Source organism: Primulina eburnea, chromosome 3 (genome assembly GCF_022965805.1).
Source record: "Primulina eburnea isolate SZY01 chromosome 3, ASM2296580v1, whole genome shotgun sequence".
Classification (NCBI taxonomy): domain Eukaryota; kingdom Viridiplantae; phylum Streptophyta; class Magnoliopsida; order Lamiales; family Gesneriaceae; genus Primulina; species Primulina eburnea.
Genome location: NC_133103.1, coordinates 21297687 through 21317085, shown reverse-complemented (window position 1 = coordinate 21317085; position 19399 = coordinate 21297687). Strand labels below are relative to the sequence as shown.

The 19399-nt window shown below is 36.2% G+C and overlaps 1 non-coding gene across 1 annotated transcript; it reads right to left on the bottom strand.

The window, feature by feature from the left end:
- Positions 1-1256: 1256 nt before the first annotated feature.
- TRNAD-GUC (transfer RNA aspartic acid (anticodon GUC)) lies at positions 1257-1328 on the bottom strand. Its single transcript has one exon. It is a non-coding gene; the product is annotated as a tRNA-Asp (tRNA).
- Positions 1329-19399: the final 18071 nt, after the last annotated feature.

The window sequence follows — 19399 nt, the reverse complement described above, 5'->3', positions numbered from 1 at the left end:
ATTATTATTATTATTATTATTATTATTATTATTTTACATCTTATTATTTATTTATTTATTATTATTATTAATTTGAATTATATAATTTGAAAATTAATTAAAAATTAAATAGTGAGTAGTACATCCATAAGTTGGGATTAAGACGATTTTTAAGATTGTGCAATTATATTTTATTGCATAAACTTTTATATTTTAATATTTATCTCGAATTCTTATCATAAATATTATTAAATGATATGTATAAATTTAGTTCATACTTTTTAAGGTAAAACAAGAATTATATATTATTGTCCTTGGATTGTGTAAAGAATCACTTGGATAAGATGTGATAGTTAATCCCCATGTAATATGTACAGTGCGGACCATACACTGGCCATGTGATAGCCCACAAGATAATTTAGGGTGTGTTTGGTTGAGTGGATTAAATAAGGATAGATTAATAGTCAAATATTTATCGTTAAAATTTTAAGTTGGTTTAATAATTATTTTGACCCGGTTTAAGATCTAATTTTATGGATAACTATTTGATTAATAAAATTTAATCTTAAACCGGATCAAAATGATTATTAAAACATCTTAAAATTTTAACGATAAATATTTGACTATTAATCTATCCTTATTTAATCCACTCAACCAAACACACCCTAAGAGTCCATGCAAAGCTCAAATTAATAGTTGACTTGATAAACACCAGCTCTAAAATGATCTTCTTCTACTACAGTGATGTGTGGTAAATTATATTATATCAAACATCTAAAACCTGGTAAAGTTTAGTGTTGCATGCTTTATCCGATCATGCAAGATGGAGACACAGAGTGATTTTGTAGAAAATTAGAGAGCCGGTTGAAAAGGATCTTAATATTTCATGAGTTTCCAAAGGAATTTTGAGATAGAGCCGGTTGAAAAGGATCTTAATATGACCATTTAATTAGAGAGCCGGTTGAAAAGGATCTTAATATTTTATTAGTGCTAAATAATATTTCATTTCCTAAAAATATCATTTAAATACGTTTAAATTAATATAAACTAAATTAGAATTGAAAATGAGGATCCTTCTTTTTAAAAAAAAAAAAAAGACGTACCATTTAATTTAATAAAATGGTCAATCACTTGTCTTCTTGCAGAGTCATTTGGCCTGACCTAGGTATACGAATAGTACGAAAACGCTGGCGGGCATGTTGATGTAGCATTTCGAAGATGCGCTTCTTTTTCATTTGCCAAAAATGCGTCTTTAACTGAATGAAAAAGATTAAAAACGCCGTTGCCGGGGATCGAACCCGGGTCACCCGCGTGACAGGCGGGAATACTTACCACTATACTACAACGACTTATTGTGATAATGCCACAAACAAATATAAAGATAATCTAAATAATTACTTTCCCCCTTAAAAACTTGTAATGGTCAGAATGAAATTAAGGCGCTAATCGTACCGAGCAAACCAGATAAAGTACAAAAATTACTTGTGCATAACAATTTTTTTTTTTTAAACAAGAATATTTTTTTGTCATAAAATATTAAATAAATTGGTGTGTATTATAACGTGTACTTATTTAAAGATATTTTTTTATATATATTTGATGACTTGTTATAAGTAAAATCTAGGCTATCACATTTATATGTGAAGCGTCATCTATGACTTGGACATGTTCTTCTTTAATCCTTGATATTACATCTAATTTTATTTATTCTAATAATTAAATAGTTATTTAAGATTGGAACTTTTGGATAATGACCATCTCATGCCAAAATGATTTGAGAATGAAAATTTTATTGACGCCATCATCTGTCCAAATATTGAAACATCAAACCATTTGAAATGAATGATTGAATTTTGGGAAAATCTAACATAGGATAGGACGATACACACACACACACTTTAAAATCTGATTGCATTGTTAGACTTTTCATATTGATTAGATTAAACCCTATGAAGTTGTATATATAGAGTTAGACAATCATCTTCACTTGAACTAGTTTTTGTGGTAGACTTAGGCTCAGATTCATGACCTTAACATGGTAATAGAACTCAAACTCATCATTATGTGTTGAACTGCCCTTATGGATCACCATTTAAAATCTTGTAAACTTCACGCTTCATTGTTAATTGCTAGATGTGAGAGGGTGTATTGGATGTCACACATCAATTGGATTTAGTCCTTAAGAGTTGAATATACAAACTTATACAATCTTCCCTCCCATTGAGCTAGTTTTTGGATTAAGTTAAGATCAAGTCTATGATCTTAACAAGCATTATAATATTTTTTATATGAATTGAGTAAAAGTATTATGAAACGCTCTGAATAGCTCGCGAGAAGTTTGGTTCATATATAAAACAAAATAAAAATTAAAGTGCATAAAGTGTCAACCATCTGTCTAGGGATGACAATGAGTCGGGTTTAACAAAACTCGTGACAAGTCCCACCAATAAAGTTTGAATTATACTAGAACCGCGAACCGTCTTGTCCTATATATATATATATATATATATATATATAGATATATATATATATATATATATTACTAGAAATTTTTTTTCCTCCCTCACCATCTCAGCTGAAATTATACATGCACATATATACAATTGTCATGTCCCGAGCCCGAGCCCACGGCTGCGTGACTGCACAATGAGCCCCTATAACAACTACTTCGTATTCGTCCTCGCTTTACGAAAATGATTAATCTAAGTTGCAATAGAAGTCCATTGTAAGCCATTATAAACTCATTTTAAATCTTTCATTTTTCGGATGTGGGACAAGGGTATCACAATCACCCCTCCTTCAGAACGCGACGTCCTCGTCGCGGCCTGACCCCTCGATCCACCAGCGCCGAGAATCTAGAGGTGGCTCCTACAAGTTCAAGAGGTGGCTCCCGTCATGTAGCACTTTGCCCCGCAGGTTCAAGAGATGGCTCCCATGAACGTAGAACTTTGCCCCGCATAGCACTTATTTCTCGGTGTTCCATGCCGGTGACCGGCTCTGATACCATTCTGTCACGTCCCGAGCCCGGGCTCACGGCTGCGTGACTGCACAATGGGCCCCTATAACAACTACTTCGTATTCGTCCTCGCTTTACGAAAATGATTAATCCAAGTTGCTATAGAAGTTCACTAAAAGCCATTATAAACTCATTTTAAACCTTTCATTTTTCGGATGTGGGACAAGGGTTTCACAACAATAATTTTGACTCCAATTTAAAATAAAACATACCAACTAAATTTGAAAATTCGAAATAAAGTAATGTGAAACATAAATTCGTCACTTGTTTGCCAACCCTAAACTTAGCAACATTTCAAAATCACCCTAACTCTAACATCCTCTCCAAAACCACTCAAAATCATATAAAAGTCGTTAAAATCTTTATCATAATACTTAAAGGTAAATCATAATCATAATACGAAAAATCTAGCATTGTGTGCACCTTCAGTCCAGCAAAATCAACCATCAAAATCTCTATCATTAACATCATGCTCACCTGCATCCATCACACCTAGTGAATCTAATACTCAGCAAACCATAATCTTGAAAACAAAGTAATCTATATACAATCACATGCAACAGTGAAAATAATTTTACTTAAAATAACTTTTCATGAACATGCATAAACATAAACATTTTTTATTTCATCATTTCATATCATATATCATTTCATCATAAAAATTTTCCTTTTCGTCGTAAACATATATGTTTTCTTTTTATTGAATTCAGATCGTTAATTGTGACTTTTGTTTCATCATAAGGTCGATGGATCTATCTACATGTAACCACAGTACTGGGCGGCGGGGACATCATCGATACTCTCACTCGTCAACTAAGCCTTGGCCTATCATCATCATATGGAAATACGATCGTCGGACTCCCTCTGAGGCCTTCTCCCATATATGAGCTCCCTCTGGGCCTTTACCTCACGATATCTCCAATCATATCATCGTATCATAGTAATAGTCACAGTTACTTCACCTCCTCCAACGTTTCATATTTTCATCATTTATAAAAATCATGCATATAAATATCATTTTTTCTTTTAAACCAAGCATGCAACATGTCTTTTAGCTTTAACGTTTTATCACAAAATTCCATAAATATTTTAACATATATTACAGCATTCAGGGCATTGCCAGGACGTCTAACAATCTTTCAGGTGTAAAATGACTGTTTTACACCTAGAAGTATAATTTTTCGTATTTATCCTTAAACTTCGAAACGACGTCCCAATTCATTTAAGATATAACCTTGAAACACTCACATAAATATTTTTTAGACGTAAACTTATGCCCCTCGACTAATATCCCAAAACATTTTTAAAGCTTAGACGTACATCCCGATTTTGAGTCGTATTGACTCGAAACTCAACCAAACTTGAACCAAAGCTTAATAACACCTAAATAAACAATATTCAACCCAAATCAATCCACATAACACCCTCGGAATCTGCCTGCAAGCCTACTGAATTTCTGCCCTTTATTTTTGAAAACACTAGTCTAACTTGCCATGCATCCCTTCGCTCGTAGGCCTAAAGCAACTCGATCAGCCCCTAGTTGACCACCCTAGGGCTCTACTGGACCGAGCTTGAGAAGCCTAAACCCACAGCCCCTCAACCCCATCCAAACGAATGCACCCGTTTTCCCCCAAACCCGTCCAAGTGCATGCACATCAACCTTGCCCTTCGAGCCACCCTCATGTCGTTATATCAGGAAGATCATGCAGCCCACTTAAGTATACTGGAGCCTCCCTAACCGCAGATAGTAGCCGTGACCCTCGAAGACTCCTAGTCAAAAAGTAATTGCCCTTAAGGAGTATATTTTCGTTCTACATGCATCACCCTACTATCCAACCATTAAACCTTCATCTATGGCCCCTAAAACATGTTGAAAAACATCCCTTCAAGTTTCCCTACCATGACAACCCCTTTTTGCATCATTAGGATGAGTTTTATATCATCAAAACATGAGTTATATGCATGTATGCCCATAAAAACGAAAATAAAAACTTGTGCAACATATTTTCATGCAAAGTTAATCAAATATATATAATATGATATGAAAGATGCTTGAAATAAAGTTAAGGCGTGCCTTTGCGTATTTTACGCACCACAATTAAGTTAAGATGCAAAGAACATCGACGAACGGAACCCTAGGATGAATTTCCTTCGAAAACCGAGGCTTCCTCCTCAATTTTCACGTGTGGTGTGTGCAACTAGGCTGATGAGAGAGTCCTTGTAGTGTTTAGGGTGAGGGGGCATGGGTTTTAGGTTTGAGGGTAGGATTTTAGGGTTTTAAAATTTGATATAAAAAAAGTGTGCAATATTAGGCCCATTAACATTATATATTAGGCCCATTAAGTCCGATATAAATTATTTAAAATATTTTGTTTTGGAAAGGTGGTGAGAATAATAGTCGAGTTATCGAAATGTTCATATTTTCGTCGAAAATCGAATACTGTTTAAAAATATGATTCGGCGTATAAAATCACCTCAAAACACTTCATATTCAAATATTTCATTTAAAATACAACCCACATTAAACAAATAAAAATAAATATTTAATAAAATATTTTCTTGCATATGGCACCCGGTCTCCGTTCCTCGATCGCATCTCGAATACCCTTTAAAATGTAGTCTTATGCATTCTAGTTGAAACCCATATTTTAAATATGCAAACATGCCTACCACATTTAATAAATGCAAATAAAACAATTTATTTAAAATACATAAAAAAATTTGATAATCTTTAATGCATGTGGTTCAAATAAACTTTTAAATTTTCGGAGCGTTACAATCCACCCCCTTTAAATTGATTGTCGTCCCCGAAATTTGCTTATCTTCGATATTCAAAAAGTTTAGACTCTTATTTCTGGTATCTCAATAATCCACGCTTCCGCTGCGCCACTCTGATAAAATAAGTCTTAGGATGTCCTTACGTCTCCTCAATCCTAATTACATTTGCCTTCAAAATCTTGTTTGCAAATCGCAGCTTAAAACAACATATGGTGACTTAGTTCTATTTATTATAACCTCGAATTTTGACTTTTCTTACAATTCCCAATATTAGAATTGGAGGTCCAAACTTATCGTATCTTACATTTTTTATACTATACCTAAGATGTTCATCAACTTATTATATAGCCACGTTAAAATCTCAAAGCATCATTTCTTACATTATTGAACTCAATGTATTATAAGGCTTTAAATCAAAATATTAATATTTATGCTGTTCAATTTAAGAGATCTTAGCATAAAAAATTACTAATCGAATTCTAACTTAGTAATAATACCCTTAACAGTTAATATTTATCTCAACCCCTATCATAATATTAGTCTAAGATCATTGAATCGAACATTTATCTTATGACACCTAACTAACATATCTTAACTATTTACAAGTAAATCCCAAATATAAAATTGCTGCAAATCTTAAGTTTTACCCAAAATTTTCATATAAACACATATCTGATAACTTGTAATTCAAACTTACAAAATCCATATGGTCTTTAGACAATCAAATTTCGATCCACACATCCACTTAATTCCAAATTTCTTAATGACATTTAAAAAAATTCTCGGTTTTGACTTTCTCTTACCTTTATTGACTCGAGCTTATCCCAAATCATCCTGTAAGTTAAATTTGACTTCTAATATTTTTCTTAGACGTAAACCTGAGCCTTATGATTTAATTAATTAATAACTAAATCATGAATCATTTTTAACCCGAAGAATTTCAAAACTTAATATTTTATTTTCAAATTTTAAACATAAACTTTTCATTCTTAAACTTAACTAATTGATCAACTTTACCTTAGATTTTCCTCAGCCTAAAGTCTTAATTTGCCACAAAATTATTCCACTAACGCTTAGATTTCTAAACCTAATATTGATTCATTCAATAAGACCCTTGATTACTATTCCTTAGAGCATTATAACAAAGATATCCCGAGGTTCTAAATACCCCTCCAATCCTAAATCCTCGAAAATCTATATCATTTAAACCATGCAATTCTCATATATTGTTAAACTAGCACCCAAATTCCTTAATCATTGCAAAATTAATTCTTAATTTTCTCGAAAGTTCACCATTTCACCATACTTAATTTTTGAAAGTAGTGTTTTCATCCCCTAAGATTTCGAATTCTTACCATTTAGTTCCAAGAGTTCGTACGATTTGTATCTTAGCCTCATGAATTTCACATCCTATCAATTTGGACCCTAAAATTTCAGAAATCATTGTTTCAACCCTATAATTACAGAATTTGCGAAAACAACACCTATTTACCTAAGATTTACAAAAAAACCCCTACACTTTTTAAATTTGCAACCAAGTCCCTGAATTTTTGAAAGTTTCATATTTTACCCTAGAAATTTTGGTTATCGCAAATTCAGTCCCCCGACTTTTAAATATTTCAGATTAGTCCTTGAAACCTCGGCCAAGTACAATAGGCCTTCCAAGTTTTCAAATTTTGCAATTTGGCCCCTAGTTTTTCGAAAAATGCCTTACATGCCCTTAATTCTTAACAATTGAATAACAAAATCCTACGTTCCTCAAGGATTATCCAATTGGTCCTAAATTTTGAAAATTCTACAATTAACCCATAAATTCTTAGCATTCTTAATTCAATTATATAGGTTTCCTGTATCATAAATTTAAGAAATTTTAAGCTTATTAACCCAAAATCAATTCTCATAATCAATCTTACCATTCCATCAAACCTAAAATACCAAATCGTACATTTTTATACTTCTAAAGACGCCGCAGCCTTCAAATGATTATTTTTTATGTGTAATTCCCAAATATTAACTCGACTAGTACTCACAAATCATTAGTATTTCTTAGTAAATTTACATGTCCCAAAAAGCATTCATAACCTTCACAATTGACTTATAACCCAAAAATAGAATATCAGTACTAAAACCCAAAAATCAATGTAGTCCAATCATTTTCAATATTTCCTTACGCCAATTAACCAAATTCTTAAACATGTATAATTCCATCACAAAGTCAGCATGCATGAAAATCATATAATTTCTTATTTCATATCGTAATATTGGTAAAAATTCTAAAGCATCTAATATTTTACCTTTAAAAATCATGCAATGTTGCAGGCTTAATCATAAAAATTATTTATCATGCGAACTTAAACATAAATGTCATTTAATTTTAGAAATTATTTAAACATGTAGCTTATACATATGAATCATGTAAACATACAGGTGATAATATTAAAAAATTTCAAACATTTAAAGTTACAGACTTTGAGGCTTGACGACTGAGCTTTCCGGAACTGGCGGTGGCACAACCCTTTGCAATAACCTTTGCTCTGATATCAACGGAAACGTACACTACTCATTTTGCTTTAAAATATATTAGAATTTTTGTTTTACCTCCCTCACCATCTCGGCCGAAATTATACATACTGTAGGGATCGGGAAAGAGTTAAGAGGGGGGGTGAATGAACTCTTTCAAATTTTCTTATTTAAAATATATTTTCAACCGTTTTCAGGCGGTTCGAAAAATTCTTTCTCAAACGGTCGAAAGAGGTGAACTACTGAAGTGTGCGGAAAACAGTTCAAATTTTTCGACAGATATTTCTAGAGGTATGATGAACTAAACAACAAGAATATGAATAACACATGACAGTTTGCACGAAGTAAGAGACACAGAATTTTTATGGATGTTCGGAGATTGAATACTCCTACGTCACCCCTTCTTCCTTTGTTAGGAAGGATTCCACTAAAAGACTTTGACTTTACAAATTGTTTGTAACAGCCCAATCCAACCAGGACTTATTTCACTTCCTGTTTTGGAACTCCTAGTGATCACTTTACACTTCTGAAATTTGAGAACCCTTAGTTCACCAGACTTCCAAACTTTAATCAAATAACCACAGGTTATTGATAGAACAGTAGATTGTTTTGGTAGCACGAAAAAATCCTTGAATGATCAAATTTGTGTCTGTGGAGCTGCGTGCAAATGAGCGATATAAATGTAAACTGTGAAAGCGCTCTAAGATCTTTGTGAAGGCAAGCTGAGAAACTTTCTCAATAGATGTATGAGTTGTGTGGCTTCCTTGTGTTTAACTTGCATTCCTCCCAGATGATATAGCCGAATGATTTAACGGTCAGAAAGTACAGTTAACGTAAACCTGAGCTTCTGAATCAGATAAGTCACTTTCTCATTTATGAGCAATAAATGTTCGCATTTAATCTTCCTTTTGCTTATCATAAATTTGAAGCTCTTTTCTTGAGGTTTACCCCTTTAGGCGACTGTGCATATATCATCAAGTCATGAAAACTATCTCTGAATGTCCTTTCTGGGAAGGAGAGATAAATGAACATCTTCCTTGGAATTGATGTGAGATCGTTGACTTCGAGAATTTGAATGCATTCAACCGGTCAGAGAATGTCGTTTAGTCATAAGTGAGTCTCTTAAATGAACCGGTTCACTCTCGCTGTAATCTAAAGAATAAGCGGTTAAATATCAGCGGTTGAGAATTTCCAGCCGCGGTTGATTACAACTTTGTCATACACCAAAATTTCATTTCTTAACAATTTCTCCATTTTTGGTGATGATAAAACTGTGCTAAAATTCTGTTAATCAGAACAAAGATAAGATTACTTTTTCTTAAGTTCTGATCCTTTGGCTTCCTTTTTCTTTAGAGCGGCCAATTCCTTTTGAATATGATTTTCTTGCTCTCTTTCCCCCTTTTTGACATCACCATGAACCAGGAAGTCCATAATTTCTGTTAATTGGGCACCTTGGGCATCCATTCGTTGTTCAATGCGAGTGATTTATGACGAAAGACCAAGGCACAGATTGACATTAATCGACTGATTGTTGGAAACTTTTGTATTGATGGCAGCAAAGTCTTTAGATATAGTACTCTTGATAGTCTGTAGATCCTCTTTTAGATCAAATTGTTTGCGGTTAAGAGCGAGGATAGACTGATCCATATTGGCAAGTCGGCTCAGAAGATCCTGATGGAAGTTTGCTTCGACAATTTCTTCTTCTTCAGGTGCTTCGGGATCAGCAAGTAGTTTGGCCTTGAAAGCAGTTAATGCAGAGGAGGTTGCTTTGGCAGATGATGGCGAAGGACTAATGTCAAGAGGTTCTTCCGTGATGCTCTCAATAAATTTATCAATGTCATCAGTTGAGACGAAGGTTGCTGAGCCAATGAGCTCGGATTCCTCTGGTTTGTTGATTAGATCATTGGGAGAGGAGGGCTTTGAGGAGATGGGTATCTCTGCTTGTTGTAACTCTGTCGGAGAAGATGAGGGTTGCGTTTGAGATTCCATCAGAGTAGCATCCTGAAGAGGATCTTGTGAAGATATAAGCGACTCCTGATAAGGTTGAGCAGCATCAAAGTCAGAAAGAAACTGTTCTGCTTCATTGACTGAAAGAACTGAAGCTTTGTTTGACTCAACAGGAGGCTGTGAAACAAGGATGCCAGTATCAGAATGCGGTGAAGAAACACGTGGGACAACCGAAATATCTAGACCGCATTGTTGTTCGGCATAGGAAGAGTCTTCTTTCAGAAGTTTTTCAGAGGGTGTGGAAGCGGTTTCTTCATGAGTTGGTTGATGGGTGTCAATAAGAGCTGTGGGTGATGCAGATAAAGTATCTTGACCAGTGGGAGAGGTTAGCTGTTGTTCTGACCGCTGAGTGTCCTGAAGAAGATTTAGCTCTAGCTGAGCTGTTGTCGTAACATTTGGTGAGGTGGGTTTAGCGCTAGTGCAAGGATTAGACGAAGACGCCTTCTGAGAGGCAGTGGGTGGCACTGGTTCTTTGCCAAAGTCATCATGAACATCCATCAAAGAGTCAAACTTACTCGGTTCTGCAATAGCTAGAAGATAGAGCGTATTTCGCATGTGAGCGACTGACGTAGCAAGAGACAGAGCGTCCATTTCAAGTTGAGATATAACAGCAGAGTCATCTTGAGCTGTAGGACAAGAGGGATCAAAATTCTGCCTTTTTAACTGAATGATGATTCGAAGAGTGCTTTCTTTCATTTGAATTTCTATAAAATCGCGTCTTTGAAGAGCGGTTTGAATATCTGATGTTTCTGCCCATGCCAAAATGGACCGTTCAAGCTTTGCAGCAGCTTTTATTTTCCCCGTCTCGAGGAGTGAATCAAAAGAGACAGCAGTGCGATATTTGACCCATTTATCAAACATCTTGATTTTTGACTCAACCGCTTCATTAACACGCTGACTTGTGAGGATGATTGCCGTATGAACGGCATGGTTTTGAGGTGGATTGGTACTCATAACCTGTTTGCCTTTGTCTGAGGAGAGAATAATTGGAACTCCTGAATAAGATGATTGGATATCTGTATCTGTAATTTGAATACCTATTAACTTGGTAACCGAAACTGATGGGATAGGTGCAGGAATAAGTGGTGCAGAAATATGCTTGATTAGCTTAATCTTCGTTGCTTTAGAAGGAACTGGTTCGTTTCTTTTTGAACACTTGTGAAACCGGAATGTCATCCTTAGATTCTTCGTCAGAACTGGTTTTCAGAACCAGCTTCCTTTTTGTTTCCTTGGGAGTGGAGACAATCGCTTTCCTCTGTTTCACAAATTCAACCCCAGGTTCTGTTTTGACCGGGACAAATTCTTCATCTGTAGGTTTGTTTTTCTTAATGAATTTGTCAACCGATACCTATGAGAACAGCTTGGTCTTACCAACTTCAATCATATCGACTGGTTGAGCACCGGCAGAAATTAGCATGTGGCAAATTGGAACTGCAAAGCCTTGAGATTGGTTGTCTTTCTTCACCATGGCTACCAGAATGTTGAAAAGGATATCAGACCAGTTGATTCCTAGTTTAGATGAGATGGTTGCCATAACAAGGAATTTTTCCAGAGTGATTTTATCATAAGCACCAGCTTTAGCAAGAATTCCTTTAGCCACAATATCAGCCAACAATCGATATTCGATCTTTAGATCTCGCTTCTGGCATGTTGGGTGAGAGATAGGAGAGGCAGTGAGTGAGAAGGTTTGACGCCAGATATCAGTATTACCATCTGGTAGTGTGGAGAAGTCAGTTACGCCAGCCGTAGGTAACTTGAACAATTCAGCAAACACCTTCTGGGTGAAAGTAAAGTGTTGATTCTGAACATAACAAATAATTTCTCCATTTTGCATGTGAGCAGTTTCGAAGAACTCTTTCAGTAATATGTCGGAGTATGAGTATCGACAGCCCAGAAAAGTTCGAAGCCCAGATTCTTCAATTGTACGGAACATGGCCTTCATCGGTTTGTTGGGCATAGAGAAGACAGATGGAAAGTTGATAGCCACTGTATTCTGTGTAATAGAGGCAGCCATTTGATGATTCAAAAAGAAATTCTGTGAGCTGGTTCCTGTGTAGTGAGCTGCGATAAAGTAGCAAGAGAACAATGAGGTGAGTGAGGGTATGTATGTCCGGTTCAAGAACGTACTAACAAGTCCACGTGGAGGACTGTTAGTGGAAAATAATTTTTTTTTTTTAAAAAATATTTGAAAATTTTGGACGGTGGGAAAATGAGTGTTTTTTGATTTCAAGGAGATAACCGTCACTTCATATAGGGGCAGTCGAAAAAGTTTTGGGTGTGTTTTACGAAAATGACGTGGATGAATTACGTCCACAAAATATGAACCGGATCATTGATGTTATTAGGTGGAACCGGTTAAAGAAAATGATAATCATTTTGAACCATGTTCCCCCTAAACACGTGCATGAATTACATTGAGCCGTCGGTAGCGTATGATAAAACTCTTCACATTTCCCACCGCAGTCATGATGACATAAGCCCTTGACGCTTGACTTTTATCTATAAATACCAGCCAAGAGTTATCAATACACTCTAGTTTAGAAATATGGATAAAGATGGTAGTCCAGACTTGGATGAGGAGTTCCTGAAAGATGCGGTGGCTTCGAGGAAGAAGGCTATCATGGATAGAGTGATGAAGAGGCCGCGGGCCATTTGTGCAAAAGTTCAAAAACTCCAGTCCGTTCTTGAGAGCGGAGAAGCTCCTTCTTCCAGAGATATGACGGCATTAAAAAGATATAGGCGACGTCTTCGCGTGGCTGATAATGCTGGAATCTTTTCTGATGACGGCGTTTATCTTCTTATGCTGCTTAAGGAGAGGAGAGCTCTGAGAAGGGTAGCCATCTCAGAGGAGTTTGTACGTATTTCCGTCGGAGGGATGACCAGCTGGTTAGCCCTTTGGAGGTTGTACGTAGATAGGGAGATTAGGAGTGTCCGCCTCCGCCTTTGTTGATGTATTACTCTCCCTTGCTTGTGATGTACTATTCTCCCCTGCTTATAAAGATATTTATTTTATTTTACTTACTGGTGCTTGTCTTCTTCTTTTGTTTTCTGCAAACTTAACCTGAACAAGCACAAGAAATAAACACATCATGATAAGTCAATCAAACCAAGCATATTGCGAAAATGGGAGAACTTAGCCTCGGGTAGTGGTTTTGTAAAAATATCGGCTGTTTGTTGATCAGTGTGAACATATTCAAGCCGTATTTCTTTCTTCATCACATGCTCTCGAATGAAATGGTGTCGGATATCGATATGCTTTGTTCGAGAGTGCATTACAGGGTTGTATGTTATAGCTATTGCACTTGTGTTGTCGCAAAATATGGGAGATTCAGCCGCTTGGATTCCATAGTCTTTTAACTGTTGCTGAATCCATAACATTTGAGCACAACAGCTTCCAGCTGCTAAATATTCTGCTTCAGCGGTTGATGTGGCGATAGACGTTTGCTTCTTGCTGGCCCATGAAATAAGTCTTTCCCCTAAGATTGGCATGAACCGCTTGTGCTTTTTCGATCGATTTTGCATCCTGCATAATCTGCATTTGAGTAACCTACAAGGTTAAAACTTGAATCTTTGGGATACCAAAGACCCACATTTGCGGTTCCTTTCAAATATTTGAGTATGCGTTTAGAGGCAATAAAGTGAGATTGCATGGGTTTAGCTTGAAACCGTGCACATAGCATACAACAAACATAATGTCCGGTCGACTTGCGGTTAGATATAGTAAGGACCCAATTAGTCCTCTGTACATTTTTGTATCCACCGAAATTCCCCCTTCGTCTTTATCCAATTTGATTGATGAACTCATTGGAGTGCTGGCCGGAGAGCAATTTTCCATGCCGAATTTCTTTAACATATCTCGAGTATATTTGGCTTGATTAATGAAGATACCATTTTCAGACTGCTTGACTTGCAGTCCTAAAAAATAGTTTAATTCGCCCATCATGCTCATTTCAAATTGTTCCTGCATCATCTTAGAAAATCTTTCACACAGCTTAGTATTAGTTGATCCAAAAATAATATCATCTACATATATCTGAACAAAAAGTAAATGATCATTCTTGGAGAATGTAAATAAGGTTTTATCGATTGTACCAATAGAAAATCCATGGTCGAGCAGAAATTTGGTTAGTGTATCATACCATGCTCTTGGGGCTTGTTTTAGTCCGTATAAAGCTTTATCCAATTTGTAAACATAATCAGGAAAGATATGGTTAACAAAACCGGGTGGTTGTTCTACAAAAACTTCCTCATTTAATAGACCATTTAGAAAGGAAGATTTAACATCCATTTGATATACTTTGAAGTCCTTAAATGCTGCAAACGCTAGAAATATTCTAATGGCTTCTAATCTAGCAACAGGGGCAAAAGATTCATCAAAGTCTATTCCTTCCTCCTGTCTATATCCTTGAGCCACTAGACGAGCCTTATTTCTTATGATTAAACCACTTTCATTCATTTTGTTTCTATAAACCCATCTAGTTCCAATTATATTAGCATCATTAGGTCGAGATACTAAGTGCCATACACTGTTTCTTTCAAACTGATTAAGTTCTTCTTGCATGGCCTCTATCCAATTTGTATCTAGAAGAGCATCATCAATTTTCTTGGGTTCAATTTGAGAAACGAAAGCAGCCTGCATAAATTCACTTATCATTTGATTTCTAGTTCTAAGAGGAGCAGTAGGGTTACCAATGACCAGCTCGAGTGGGTGATCCTTTTTCCACCGGAGACATGGTCCATATTGATCTTCCTCGGTTGATTGAATGATGTCATTCTCTTGTTCTGTTGCCTCTTCAGCCAGTGGTGTGTTCTGCAGTTGATAGTTGTTTTCTGGATCATTCGGTTGTTGACAATTTTCTTGACCGATTGGATTTTCTTTAGAAATAGTTTCACTTGTTCTTTGTATGTCTATCTCATCATCATCATTGCTAGCTTCAAGGTTAGCAGCTTCAAAATTATTTATCAGATCATGCATGTTGCTATTGCTATTGTCATGACATATAGATGATTCATCAAATACTACATGTATGGATTCTTTGACAGTGAGAGTTTTTTGATTATAGACTCTATATGCTTTACTTACTGCTGAGTATCCCAGAAAGATGCCGTTTTCAGCCTTTACATCAAATGCAGTGAGATGTATTTTGCCATTTATGTGAATAAAACACTTACAGACAAAGATGCGAAAATACCCCACTTCTGGAACTTTGCCGGTCCATATTTCATATGGAGTCTTTTCATGACTTTTATTAATCATAGATCGATTCTGAGTGTAACAAGCTGTGTTGATGGCTTCAGCCCAAAATCTTTGCGAGATACCGGATTCAGCCAGCATGGTTCTAGCTGCTTCTTTCAGTGTGCAGTTTCTTCTTTCTGCTACTCCATTTTGTTGAGGCGATCTTGCAGCTGATAGCTCGTGTTTAATCCCATGATCTTCAAGGTAGGATGACAGATATTTGTTCAGAAATTCAGTTCCTCTATCACTTCTGATTCTGTTGATGTTTTCCCTTTTCTCATTGTGAAGTCTCTTGAGCAGCTTGGTTAGATGGTCGGCAGTTTGATCTTTGGAACCAAGGAATAGTACCCATGTAAATCTAGAAAAGTCATCAATAACGACCAGAGTGTATTTCTTTCCCCCTAAGCTCATCACTGGGATTGGTCCAAATAGATCCATGTGAATAAGTTCTAGACATCTTGCTGAAGAGTTTCTTCCCTTGCTTTTGAAAGTTGATCGAACCTGTTTTCCAAGCTGACAAGCATTGCATACTTTATCTTTGGCAAAGTCAACGTTAGGCAGTCCAGATACTAGCTTAAGCTTACTAATAGTAGCAATGGATTTGAAATTTAGATGATTTAGCCTTTTATGCCATAGCCAATTTTTATTTCCATTTAGAGCAACGAAACAAGTAGGATGCATTTAAATATTGATCATTCCATTCTACTCTATAGGTGTTTTGACTTCGATAACCAGTCAACACAGTAGAACCTGTATTAGTTTTAACCATGCATTTTTCTTTATGAAATTCAACCGTGTACCCATTGTCACACAGTTGACTTATACTGATCAGATTGTAACATAAATTTTCTACTAGAAGAACATCCTTGATGATGATTTTTGCCATGGGTAATCTTACCCTTATCCATAGCTTTACCTTTAGAGTTGTCACCGAAAGCGATTGTTGGTCCTTTGAGATTTACAACTTCTGACAAGAGATCTTTATTTCCTGTCATATGTCTTGAGCATCCGCTGTCTAAGAACCATGATGATTTTTCTAAGTTTTTCTTCTTTAGTTCCTGAAAATGAAAAATTGGTAACCCTTTTTATTTGGGTCCAGGGTTAATTTAGACCCTTAGGAATCCACACTTGAATTATCCTTGCGGATTTTTTGTGATGTGTTCCAGGGTGATCATGATCGAAAACATACTCTGGTGATGAATGCAGTATATGCTGTTTGGGCCTTTGATTATCATCATTCAATCCTATACCTCTTTTGAATTGGTTGGCAATTGTAGTAATTGCTGGGTCTGATCTTTGAGTGATATCTAGTTGATCCTCTGTATCCGGTTGGATTTGGCCTGGGTTTGCGCCAATATTGTTTGGATTTATTATTCTGAACATAACCCAAACCACATCGCCTTCCATTATTCTCAAGATTCATATTTTGAATGCCTCGATCTTTAGGCTCATCATGTTCATATACCGAGCTAGATCTGACAAATTTAATTGATCTTAAACTATCTTTTTCTAGCAACGGTTGAGTTGAAGCTTCTGAGGTATTGCAATCATTTATGCCGTAACCCAGCCCAGTTCTGTCTCCGGCTGGTTTCTGCATTTCATGCATCCTATCAAGAGAAGCAGAGGACTTGTTCCACTTGTTGATGGTACTCAATAACCGTTTGTTTTCTTTTAATGTAGCATGGAACACTCTTCGTAAATCATCATTCTCAGCTGCTATCAGACTTAGCTTGACTTTCAAACTTTCAACCTCTTTGTGCTGCGAACAGCTAGAGAGAGTTAATTTGTTTTTTAAGTCTTTCTTTTCTGCATCAGCTTCATTGAATTTCATAGATAGTCCTTTGAACTCATTTACCATATCGTGAAGTGCTGTAACAAGATCTTCTCGTGTAAATTATTCAGAGTTAAAATAAAATACTATTTCATCAGTGGCTTCTTGATCTTCCTTGGCCATAAGACACTCGACTTTTTCGTCTTCACTTTCACTCGAAGATTCTTCAGAAGAAGACTTTTCTGACTCTGTTTCAGCCCATTTGCCTTTGTCTTCTTCTGCAACTAGAACTCTCTGATTCTTTTTCTTGATGAATTTCTTGTCGTTTTTGAACCGTCTTCTATTCTCCTGTTTCTTTTCATCCTTCTTTGGCTTATTGCATTCTGCAATAAAGTGTCCCTTCTTTCCACAGTTAAAACAACCTTGACCATCCTCAGTATGGTCCTTTTTAAAATAAGGTTTATTTATTTGAGATTGATTTTTGCGCATAAATTTGCCAAATCTTTTAACAAACAGAGACATGGCTTCATTGCTTAGTTGCTCAGCCGATTTCTTACTTGTGGACTCTTCGACCGGAAGAGTCACTGTAGCCGCTGCCAAGGCCTTTGTTTGTTGGGTTGTGGACGGCTTTTCTTCGGTACGTATCCCAAGCTCAAACTCATATGCTTTAAGATCAGCAAATAGATCATGGAGTTCCAATTTGTTCAGATCTTTTGATTCTCGCATGGCTATAGTTTTCACATCCCATTCTCTGGGAAGAGCTCTCATGACCTTCAAGGCAATTTCTCTGTTGGAGTACTCTTTTCCAAGTGAGGTGAGCTCGATGACAATGCTGCTAAATCGCTCATCAAATTCTGCAAGAGTTTCTCCTAGCTTCATCTTTGCATTGTCGAATTTTTGAATGGCCACTGTCAGTTTGTTTTCTTTGGTCTGATCATTTCCTTCGCACAGTTGAGTGAGTTTGTCCCATATTTCTTTTGCAGTGGTGCAAGTCTTGATTTTGGCAAACATGTTCTTATCCAGAGTCTTATAGAGAATATCTTTTGCAACGTTGTCTAAGTTTGCTTTCTTTTTATCCTCAGCTGTCCATTCAGATCTGTGCTTCTTTACCATTTGAGGAGCACCTTCAGTTGTACCAATAGCTGTGTTTGCTTTCATGATCTTCATTGGTCCATCAGTCATTACAAACCACATATCGTCATCCTGTGCTGCTAGATGTGCCTCCATGCGAATTTTTCAATCATCATAGTCTTCTTTGGAGAACATAGGGATTTTATTTAAAGATGCCATATGATTCAAAATATATCAGTGTTTGAAAAAAGATCCTGCTCTGATACCAATTGTAGGGATCGGGAAAGAGTTAAGAGGGGGGGGGGGGGGGAGGGGTGAATGAACTCTTTCAAATTTTCTTATTTAAAATATATTTTCAACCGTTTTCAGGAGGTTCGAAAAATTCTTTCTCAAACGGTCGAAAGAGGTGAACTACTGAAGTGTGCGGAAAACAGTTCAAATTTTTCGACAGATATTTCTAGAGGTATGATGAACTAAACAACAAGAATATGAATAACACATGACAGTTTGCACGAAGTAAGAGACACAGAATTTTTATGGATGTTCGGAGATTGAATACTCCTACGTCACCCCTTCTTCCTTTGTTAGGAAGGATTCCACTAAAAGACTTTGACTTTACAAATTGTTTGTAACAGCCCAATCCAACCAGGACTTATTTCACTGCCTGTTTTGGAACTCCTGTGATCACTTTACACTTTTGGAATTTGAGAACCCTTAGTTCACCAGACTTCCAAACTTTAATCAAATAACCACAGGTTATTGATAGAACATTAGATTGTTTTGGTAGCACGAAAAAATCCTTGAATGATCAAATTTGTGTCTGTGGAGCTGCGTGCAAATGAGCGATAGAAATGTAAACTGTGAAAGCGCTCTAAGATATTTGTGAAGGCAAGCTGAGAAACTTTCTCAATAGATGTATGAGTTGTGTGGCTTGCTTGTGTTTAACTTGCATTCCTCCCAGATGATATAGCCGAATGATTTAACGGTCAGAAAGTACAGTTAACGTAAACCTGAGCTTCTG